An 11,491-nucleotide genomic window follows, 5' to 3' on the forward strand; every position below is an offset into this window, starting at 1 on the left:
AACATTAATATAAATATCAATATAAGGGATAGGTGGTACGAAAATAAAAATCAGTAGCAAGTGCCACGCTAGGGCCATAATAAGGTCAGTAAGCCAAGGTAAATGAGACTCAAACCCAAGTGTTGCACCCACAGGGAGAAAATATCAATATAGATTTACCCCATCCACTACTAAAAGAGATCATCCATGGGGTAATCATATAATCATAAGCTCTATAAAAAGACACACAAAAACCAATATGAGTTTATCAAGGCATATAATCATTGATGGGTATGAGAAACCCAATACACATCAATAAAGTGTACAAGCTAAAATAAAAGCACACTAACCACAGTGCAATATGAAGTCACATATTTGACGTACTTAAGGGAGAACAAATCTAAATAGGTCCAAACTCAGACTGACTAACTGAATCATTACTTGGGGCACCAAGTGCACTATCTCTAACTGAGGGTTCCATAACACAATGGAAATGACTTGAATGAATTAAATGACCAATAATATTATGTTGGGGACACTCCCTAGACAAGTGACCAGTCTCTATGCATTTATAACAAACCCTAAAGCTCTAAACTAACAAAAAACACAAGCTAACCCTAATCAACTGACCAAAACAAAATTATGGGCACTTTTTATACTAGTGTCCCATCTCACCATAACTAAAAAAAGCTCCTGGGATACTCTGAGTTGCTACACACTCTGACCCAGAATGACCATCATATCTGGAAGACCCATACCAAAAACTCCACAAAGTCTAATAAGAACTATGTCTATTTTAATCATCACAACTAACTTGGGAGCCACTCATAGTCTAAAATGCTACATGCATGGAAACAATAGGCTGGAAGTGAAGCTAACCTCCACTAGAAGGATCCTCACTCTTGAATGAAATACCAATAGCAATGTACTAATGGCATGGCTTCTTATATTTACCTTTATAAGTCTTAATACATGCTCTCTCTATGGATTTGGATTTCACATGATCAACAACTTGATAGAAGGAAAACCCAGTTGCTATTAAGTGCTCCAGGTCAAAATAGAGTGGCAATGCTAATTTTCTAATAAATCTACACACCATGTCCTATTCAAAAGGATATAGCATAGGAATATGTCTTTCCCACTCAAGAATCCCAATCCCATACTCTAAACTAATAAGGAGTCCTGGTGAACACCAACAAACCCAACTTTTTCCTGAGAACTATTTGATAAACCAAATACCATCCCTAGTTGTGAGGTATCCATAAAGAGAGTCAATATCCCCAATGATGAATCTCAAAAAATTGAAGTAGTCATTTACTCTATCGAAGCCTGGGATGGACTCAAATCTACTGACTGATGTTGGAGATCTTTGACATCCATCTTTGACTCCCTGGTTTATTGTTGCACTAAGGCCCTAGAAATATGTGCTGAATTACCATCTGCACCTATCAATAACCTCACATCATCCATCGAGGATGGAATAAAGTCAATGAATATACTTGTGGTTAAGAAAAATACAGACACATGATAAGTAGTCAAGAATATGGTTTTCTAAGAGTATCTTATCGCCTTTTTCCAAAGATAGGTTACATACTTCTTTGTACCAATCTATAGGACTCTACTAGACACTTAGCTCTTGTACCAACATACCGGTAAACCTAGCTCTAATAATAATTTGTCATGAACCAATTTCTTAAGTCATTATGGGGCCTTCCATAACCTATTAATAGGTAAACCAACTCGTAGTCCAAAACTGCTAGTACCAGAATGCCAAGAGAAATTAAGAAGAATGCAAAATAAATATAGTAAAAAGGGTTAAATGCACAGGACAGTCCCAAAACCTGGTGGAATCGGTAAAAGAGCTTCTACCATAATATGATTACAAATTAAAGTATAAATAAATATACCAATACAACCTATATTTGAATACAACATAGAGACTAGTATAGTACAAAAGACGGAGGAAAGTAATACTCTAGACTCCAAGAGCTCACCTTACATCTCCAAACTAAAGGTTGTCTTCGGGATGTCACACTACCTTACTTTGAGTTAGTGATAACCGGATCTAAGGTCTATCTTAGAGAAATAACTTGCACCCTGGAGTTAGTCAAATAAGTCATCAATTCTAGAAAGAGGGTACTTGTTCTTGACTGTGACTTTATTAAGCTAATGATAGTTAAAGCACATACACAAAGAACCATTTTTTTCCGCACTAATAGGATGGGAGCTCCCCAAGAAGATACACTACAACAACAAATAATAACAACTTAAAGTAAGGGAGTGTGACATCTCGAAGACAACCTTTAGAACCTGTTTAAGTCTGTTTGAGTTTCTTGTCATGTCTTTTGGACCAACCAATTCCCCCGCAGCCTTCTTGGACCTCATGAATCAAGTATTTAAGAAGTATCTTGATATGTTTGTTATTATTTTCATAGATTATATTCTTGTGTATTCCTGAAGTGAGGTTAACCATGCAGATCATCTTAAAATTATCTTCCAAACTCTTAAAGATCATCAGTTGTTCACCAAATTCAGCAAGTGTTAGTTCTGGCTAAGGTCCATAACTTTTATGGGTCATATTATTTTAGCCGAAAGCATTATTGTTGATCCCCAAAAGATAGAAACTGTAAAAAATTATCCTATACCTGTCTCTCCATCTGACATTAGGAGTTTCTTGGGTCTAACTAGCTAATACAACTATTTTATTGAGGGTTTCTCTTCTGTTACATCTCCCATGACCCGATTGACCCAAAAAAAGTTAGGTTCCTTTGGTCAGATTCTTATGTAAAGAGTTTTTAGGAGTTGAAGACTCGACTCACCTCATCCCCTGTGTTAACTTTGGCTAATGGTGTTGATGGTTTTGTGGTGTATTGTGATTCTTCTAGAGTTTGCTTAGGTTGTGTGTTGATGTAGAGAGGTAAGGTTATATCCTATGCCCATAGAAATTTAAAACCACGTGAAAAGAATTACCCAACCCATGATCTTGAATTAGCTGTTGTAGTCTTTGCTTTTAAAATCTAGAGACATTAGTTGTATAGTGTTCATGTTGATGCGTTCACTGATCAAAAAAGACTGCAGTATGTATTTTCTCAAAGGAAGTTGAATCTTAGGCAGAGGCGAAAGTTAGAGTTGCTAAAAGATTATGATATGAGTGTGCTGCATCATCTGAGAAAGGCCAATGTAGTGGAAGACACCCTTAGCAAGTTGTCTATGGGCAGTGTTACTCATGTATAGAAAGGTAAACAAGATTTAGCTCGTGATGTGCATTATTTGGAAAGATTGGGGGTTTGACTGCTTGATTCCACCGAGGGGGATATCTTGGTATAGAGTAGTTCCAAATCCTCTTTAGATTCGGAAGTGAAAGAGAAGCAAGACTTAAATGCTAGTTTAGTCAGACTGAAGGAGTCAGTTAAGGACCAAAGAGTAGAGGTTTTCTCCCAAGAAGGAGATGGTGTGTTGAGATTGTAGGGTAGATTATGTGTTCTTTGTTTTGATGATCTGAGATAGAGGATCATGGTAGAGGTACATGGCGTGCGATATTTTATTCATCCCGGCGCTACCAAGATGAACTGTGACTTACAGGAAATCTATTGGTAGAGTGGTATGAAGAAGGATATAGTGGAGTTTGTATCGAAGTATGAAACTTGCCAATAGGTTAAGATAGAGCATCAAAGGCTTGGTGGTGTGATGCAAGAGTTTAGTATCCCCACTTGGAAGTGGGAAGAGATAAATATAGACTTTGTGACTAGTTTACCTCTTTCGCATCATCATCATGATTCTATTCGGGTGATTATGGATAGGCTGACTAAGTCAGTGCATTTCTTGCCTATGCACACATCTTATGCAGATGAGGACTATGCTAGATTGTATATTAGGGAGTTATTCAGATTGCATGGAGTTCCCTTATCTATTATTTTGGATAGGGATACTCAATTCACTTTGTAGTTTTGGAGAGCTTTTCAGAGGGGTCTTGGTACCCAAGTGCATTTGAGTTCTATTTTTCATCCGCAGACAGATGGTCAGACTAAGAGAACTATCCAAAATTTAGAAAATATGTTGAGAGCATGTGCTCTTGATTTCAAAGGTAGTTGGGATAAGCATCTACCATTGATAGAGTTTGCTTATTACAATAGTTATCACTCTAGCATCTTAATGGCACCATTTAAGACTTTGTATGGTAGAAGATAGAAGGTGTCGGTCACTCATAGGTTGGTTTGAAGTGGGTAAAGCTACTATAATTGGACCTGATGTAGTATTTGAGGCTATAGAGAAGGAAGTTGATTAGAAAAAGGTTGAAGATATCTCAGAGACATCAAAATTCATATGCAAATGTGAGGAGAAGAGACCTTGAGTTTGAAGTTAATGATTTGGTGTATCTAAAAATTTCATCCATGAAAGGGGTGAAAAGGTTTGGGAATAAGGGGAAGCTTAGTCCCCGGTATGTTGGCCCTTCTAGAGTTCTTAACCGTGTTGGAAAAGTAGCTTATGAAGTAGAGTTTCTTGCAGAACTATCAGCTATTCATCCTATCTTCCATATCTCTACGCTTAAGAAGTATATTCGTGATTCTGTTGTTATAGATCCTTCAGAAAGCACTAATGTTTGGGACAGTCTTTCTTTTAATGAGGTTGCAGTCGAAATCCTAGACTACCAAGTTCGGAGACTAAGGAACAAAGAAGTTCACTTGGTCAAATTTTTGTTGTGGAAGCAGTCAGTTAAGGGTGCTACTTGGGAAGCAGAAGCAGATATGTGATCCAAGTACCCACACTTCTTTTCTGCAAGTTCAGATCAAGCCGAATGTACTATTCTTTCTTAATTCAGTCCCCCTTCTAATCAAAGTTGCAGCTGTATAGCCATTCTTATCATAAGCTTATGTATTCTATGAAGTATCCGAAGATTTAGAATGAAGTAAATTTAGTTTAGCCAAATATTTTAGATGTGTATCCTTCATTTTTTCTACGTTCTGAACATATCTATCTACATTCGAGGACGAATGTTCCCAAGGGGGAGATATTGTAAGACCTCATAAAGTTTCCTCATCATCAAAGCCTTTGAAGCAAGTTAAAAGAAGCTTAACAATTAGAATTTTAGCTAAGTGTTCCAACACTTAGTTCATTTTTGAGCCCTCAAACTTCGATGAATTATTTTGCAACCTTCCCGACGTACGTTTCTTGATTTTATTATTGCGTTGCGATGGGGCAAGGTGGGTTTCAAAATTTTAGGAATCCATTTAGGGCACATGTGGGGTACCAAACCAGTAGCTAAAGGCTATTAAGTGGTGCCGCCAGCTTAGCTAAGGCTCTAGGCAAGGCGTCGCCCACCTTAGCAAAGGCTCTGGGCAAGGCGCCGCCCAGGCCATAGCCTTTGTACCCAGTTTTCAGCTTCTTTTCTCCATCTTAAGGGTAAACTTGGTATTTTCCCACTCCTTTATCATCCTTAACATGATATTACACTGCCAAAATACCATATTATTCATACTTTCATCAAAAACCACCAAGAACATACATTAGGGTTTCTACACAAACTTCAAGAGAACTCAAAAGTTAACTGTCATTTTTCAATAATTTTTTTGCGAATTGAATCCCCATTCTGATGGCTACAAGAAGCACCCATTAATTTCAAGAATAGAAACCCAAAGTCAAGAACTCACTCAAAGTTTTAATTTCAAGGTATGTGGGGTTTGAACAAGAACACTCTTTAGTTCTTGTGCCCAAAAGTTTTAGATTTTCTTTAAAAACTTTGTATTTCCATGATGAATTCATATAATTTTGCTAAATTTCAAGTTTATAAGATTACGGAATTGTTCAAGTCTTGAATTGCATGATTATTTTGATCAATTATGGTCTAAATTGAGAGTTCATGATAAAAATTGCACATTCCTATATTGATATCATGTTTTCAAGAATTTCCAAGAGTTGTCATCATGAGTTGAACTTTATTGTAAAATTGTGAGTCTTTGAGGATGAATTAGTGATACTCCAAGAAGTGTACTTATATTTTCATATTTTTGAGATTTTAAAACTTTGATGAAAATTCTATCAAGATTTCAAGAAAAGAATTGAGTTTTGATCCTAAACTAATAAAGAAATCCACATAATTTGTTTGATTTGAGATAAAGGGGAAGTATATTGGCTCCCATTACATATTGTTGAATCGTTTAAGATTGATTTTCTTAAAGTTCTGAGATAAGTAGGGGAGTAGTATTTAGCACCAAGTTGGGCTTGATTTCGAGGTCTCATGCCCCAGAACTACGTGCCCCCATAGGTTTCTGATTTACCCCAAGTGGGTTAAGCTAGTGATCACTAAAAGTTAAAGGTTCTACTTTGATGGAAGGGATAGAATAGCTCTCCCCAACATGGGCAAGCCATTGGACTCCATGTTAGCTCACATAGTTTATGTCAGTTAGAAGAAACTCCCAAAGTTATATAATCCCGAGTCCCAAGTGTCCCAAAGTCTCTTAAGTTTTCTAGAGTCTCAAGTCTTAAAGTTTCTAAAGTATCAAGTTGTTGAGTTTTAAAGAAATTTTACTATCCTTAAGCTAAAACTGTAAGTTTGAAGGTATATTGATTTTGAAGGCTATGACCCTATGATTCCTAAGGTTTTCAAGTGTCATGATTATTAAGTTCCCAAGAAGTTTCTTGCTTTCATGTGATTATAGCTTATCTCCTGAGAGTTGATATTTTAAGATTTCATCTAATTTACTAGTTGAGAACAAAGAAAGAATACAGATCCTAAAAAATTAAAATGACTCACGTGATTTCTATTATATATTTCCTAACCACAAATTATGAGAATTTTATTCAAGCTATGTGAGTCATCTATTATAGCATACATGTTTTCTATTAATACTTGTGATACTGATTAATTATTTGCATACACCCCGACATTCTCAGTACATTGCTAAAATACTGATCCACATATACTCTGTGTGCTACATTGTCTCATAATATAGGTTCAGGGTCAGTGATCCCCGAATGCCTTTATCTATATCTCCACAGTGGTGAGTCCTCATGGTTCGAGAAACGGTTATAGTTAGATATTCAGTTTATCTAGTAGTTCTTCATTTTTTTTAGTTGAGTATGAGTCAGTTGGGCACCTATCCCAATGGCTCTCTAGTTCTTGAGTAGTAGAGGCTTTGTCAGACTAGTTGTCAATTGTTAGTATGTCGAGATTTCCAATATTATGGTTGTTCGGATGAAGTATTTTCACACTATTTCTTATGATTTGATATAACAGTGCTTGTGATTTGTCTATGTCATCGCTAAGCAAGTTATTATTTGAAGTAGCAGTCTCAAAGGGTTAGCTTGTGGCTACATGTAGCCGTAAGCACTTGTGACGCTTTGGGACCCATTTTCGGGGCGTTACACTCCTCTAGCTCAATAACTCATAAACGAAGGACCTACACAAACTTTGGGGCTACTTGTAGCTCTCTCCAACATGGGCAAGCTATTGGACTCCATGTCAGCTCATATGGTTTATGTAAGTTAGAAAAAACTCCCAAAGTTATATAATCCCGAGTCCCAAGTGTCTTAAAGTCTCTTAAGTTTTCTAGAGCCTCAAGTCTTAAAGTTCCTAAAGTATCAAGTTCTTGAGTTTGAAAGAAGTTTTACTATCCTTAAGCTAAAAGTGTAAGTTAGAAGGTATATTGATTTTGAAGGTTATGACCCTATGATTCCTAAGGTTTTCAAGTGTCATGATTATTAAGTTCCCAAGAAGTTTATTGCTTTCATGAGATTATAGCTTATGTCCTAAAAGTTGATATTTTAAGATTTCATCTAATTTACAAGTTGAGAAAAAATAAAGAATACAGATAATGAATAAATTGAAATGACTCATGTGATTTCTATTATATATTTCCTAACCACAACTTATGAGAATTTTATTCAAGCTATGTGAGTCATCTATTATAGCATGTATGTTTTCTATTAAGACTTGTGATACTGATTATTTATTTGCATACACCCCCACATGCTTAGTATATTCTCAAAGTACTGATCCATATATATGTCTGTGTGCTATATTGTCTCATAATGTAGGTTCAGGTGCTCCGTCCCAGCCTCGTCAGTGATCCCCGAGTGCCTTTATCTACATCTCCAAAGTGGTGAATCCTCATGGTTCGAGTATCGGTTGTATTCAGATATTTAGTTTATCTAGTAGTTGTTCATTTCTTTTTAGTTGAGTATGAGTCGGTTGGGGACCTGTCCCAATGGCTCTCTAGTTCTTGAGTAGTAGAGGCTTTGTCAGACTAGTTGTCAGATTGTTAGTATGTCAAGATTTCCAGTATTATGGTAGTTCAGACGAAGTATTTTCACAGTATTTCTTATGATTTGACATAGCAGTGCCCGTGATTTGTCTATTTCATCTCTAAGCAAGTTATTATGTGAAGTAGTAGGCTCAAAGGGTTAGCTTGGGGCTACTTGTAGCCTAAAGCACTGTGTGATGCTTTGGGACCCATTTTTGGGGTGTTACACTCCTCCAGCTCAATAACTCACAAAGGCAAGACCTACACGAACACCCTTTTTGGAAAAATAACTCACAAATAAAGGGGTCTCTAGAGGGTTTGAAAGTACCCATATATACTGAACTGGTCCTGATCCAGGATTTCTAATCATCATCAAACATCATCAATACCATCTACACCATCAATATCCTTAATCTTCTCTATCTAGTACCAGAGAGGCGTATATATATGTATAATAAATGCATAGACTCTGAACCATATCTAAAAGAGTGTAAATCCGTAAATCCATTGCTTGGGGCAAACTCCAAGACTAAATCATCATAAAGGTGTAGAAAGGGTGTGTAATCTCATGCGCCTGAAGTAGGTAGTAGTAATAAAATCATGGATCAAAATCTATCTCGGCCAAATATTTAAAAACCATTTTCAATCTCAATTTACATAATTCATCCATTAAGATGGCATGATTCCCGTTTTGAAGAAATCCATTTTTAAGGTGAAAAGTGGGCTTTAATCCCTTTTTTGAAAAAATAGTAGTAAAATCATATTTTAGTTGGAATTGTACCATTTACCTATTTAGTGATCATGAATGTACCGAATCTATGCATGTCATCTCCAGTATTCAAATAATGTAATCATAAGCATCAATATATCCATAACTACGGATAAACCATCCCCAAAATCCAACGAATATCATAACATGGGCCTTGGGCCTAATAATTAACTATAATATATATATATATATATGGGGGGTGTATACGACATAACAATAAGATCATAATCCAGTAGAACCATCACAATTCATCACGTATCATATTAAACATCATATAAAGGTTCATAAGCCTCAACTATACCTAATATGCTAACAACCTATAATAACAGGATCTTAGAAGCATAATAAATGTTTCATGTTACGGGTAAATTCACCCATCTAATCCCCAAACTTCAATATTGTAAACTAGGTCACGGTATTCTACCAAAGTCAATCTTAACATTCTCATTTTACATGCAATATGTAAAACACATTATCTTGTGAAGAAGAGTAGGTATAACCCTACCTCGAAGCTAAATCACAAATCCTTGAATCGTCCACTAAACGTCCATCTTCACTCCATCACCCTGAAATATTGCCACACAATCAAAATTGCAATCAAAGCATTATTAGGAGTTAAATGAGACCTATATTGCCATCTAATGAGTCGAGTTAAATTTTAGGTCAAGATCAGACCCATAAAAAAATCAAAAATTAAACCCTTTATGGGGTCCCTCGATAAATAAGAAATGCGTACTCAAAAGTTGAGTAGAAATAGAACACAAATTGGGTCCCAAATTAAACCTTAATGTTTAGGAATTTAAAGCCCTAATTTTTAGGAATTTACCATGAATTTGGATGGATATCAAAGAGAAAATCAATGGGAAATGGCCAAAAAGGATTAGTCTAGCTTACTTTATCTTATTTGGATGATTCCCCACTCTTTTATTCTTTTTAAGAGCTAAACTTGGTGTAAAGATGGTGGAATGAAAGGTAGAAAATTAGGTGGAAGAAGAGGATTAAATATGGGGTTGGGAGTCACTATCACGACTCTGATATCGTGACTCTAAACCACCAATTTTCCCATCCAAAAAGCTTTCGCAAGATTCCATGCTATCAAAATCACAATCTACTCATCAAAATAAGAACAATGATACTCATATTGCACTATTATGCTCTACGTCCAAAATCATGTAAGAATCCAAGGTGGGGCTATTTTATGGAATTGGACATTTGGAACCAACACAAAGTCCCTCTATTCTCAAGAAATATTTACCCTCAAACATGGGTGAATTTTAAGCCCGAATGGTGTTGCAATTAAGCCTCTAAAATTCTAGGAATTTTAGAAAAAAGATGAAGGATTTTATCAAGAAATTAATGGATGATTACCATAAATTTTGAGAAAAAATGCATAAATTAACTTCATCAAAGATCCAAAATCACCCACAAATGATTATCCCAAGTTTTTTCACTTTTTAGGGTTTAATATTCTAGAGAATGGATGAAAATGAGAAAAATCAAGTAAAGTGGGGTTTCATACCCTTCCTAGGTACACAAGTATCACTCAGGAGGACACAGGGCTGCCTAATAAGTCACCGCTTAAGCGACCTAGTGTTTCTTAAAAGATTTTAGCATCTGCACAGGTACCGATTAAGCGGTCCCCTGCCGCTTTAGCGACTACCGCTTAAACGATAGCGGTTCCACTTAAGTAAACGACCACTAGCCCGACTCGGTCATTAAGCGATGGACCGGTCGCTTTAGCAAACCCTTACCTTAAGCAGCCCAAAAGGACGCTTAAGCAGTGCACCAGCACCAGCACCAACTAAGACTTAGAATTTTTCTAGGTTTCTGCCAACCCCTAGGATTCATCAGAAATCCAATATACGTAAATGAACTATGCTACCCTATTAAATTTGACGTTCCAGGCTCAACGGTATAGTTAAAATTTCCATTCGAGGCCAATTTGATGAAAAGTGGGTCCCACAGCCACTTGCTATTTTTCTTAACTTCTGGCCAATAGCTCAAAATAATTTTGGGAGCATTAGGACTCGGACCAAGGGTCCACCTAGCCTAAAATCGATGTTTTAGAGTTGCTGGAGCAGTCAGAATTGACATATGAGATAGTTTAACTAAATTTTTAACTCGGTATCCAAATTAAACTAGCGAAGGCATCAAAATATAAAATTAGCTCTAAAAATTAAATGAACTGCCTGATATCCAAATTGTCTATTCCAGCAAGTCATAAATGGCTTGGAGAAACTATTGAAAATCTCTATATAGCAAAAATGAGCAGAAATACAAAAATTGATTTGGAGGGTCATTATAAATCTACAGTGGTTAGAACCTGAATATCCCTAGTAGTGCGTCGTGCTGTCGCACCCCATTTTACTTGTGAATAGTAAAATTCAATGTGGCAACTCTTTTTAGGTTGTTTTTGAAAAATAAAATTCACCACCTAACGAATTAAGTTACGTTAGGACACCATTCTAGGCTAATTATAAACCATTTAATTAGTTTATATCAC

The 11,491-nt window shown here is 36.2% G+C and overlaps 1 long non-coding RNA gene across 1 annotated transcript in view; it reads right to left on the reverse strand.

Annotated features, from left to right (window-relative positions):
* The window catches only part of LOC107875068, a 34,914-nt gene that overhangs the window by 9,578 nt on the left and 13,845 nt on the right, over positions 1-11,491 (reverse strand). The window contains exon 2 of the long non-coding RNA XR_001675725.2: positions 9,494-9,554. This is a non-coding gene — a long non-coding RNA (uncharacterized LOC107875068). The remainder of the gene's footprint in view (positions 1-9,493; positions 9,555-11,491) is intronic.

Source organism: Capsicum annuum, chromosome 6, assembly GCF_002878395.1.
Source record: "Capsicum annuum cultivar UCD-10X-F1 chromosome 6, UCD10Xv1.1, whole genome shotgun sequence".
NCBI classification, from domain to species: Eukaryota; Viridiplantae; Streptophyta; class Magnoliopsida; order Solanales; family Solanaceae; genus Capsicum; species Capsicum annuum.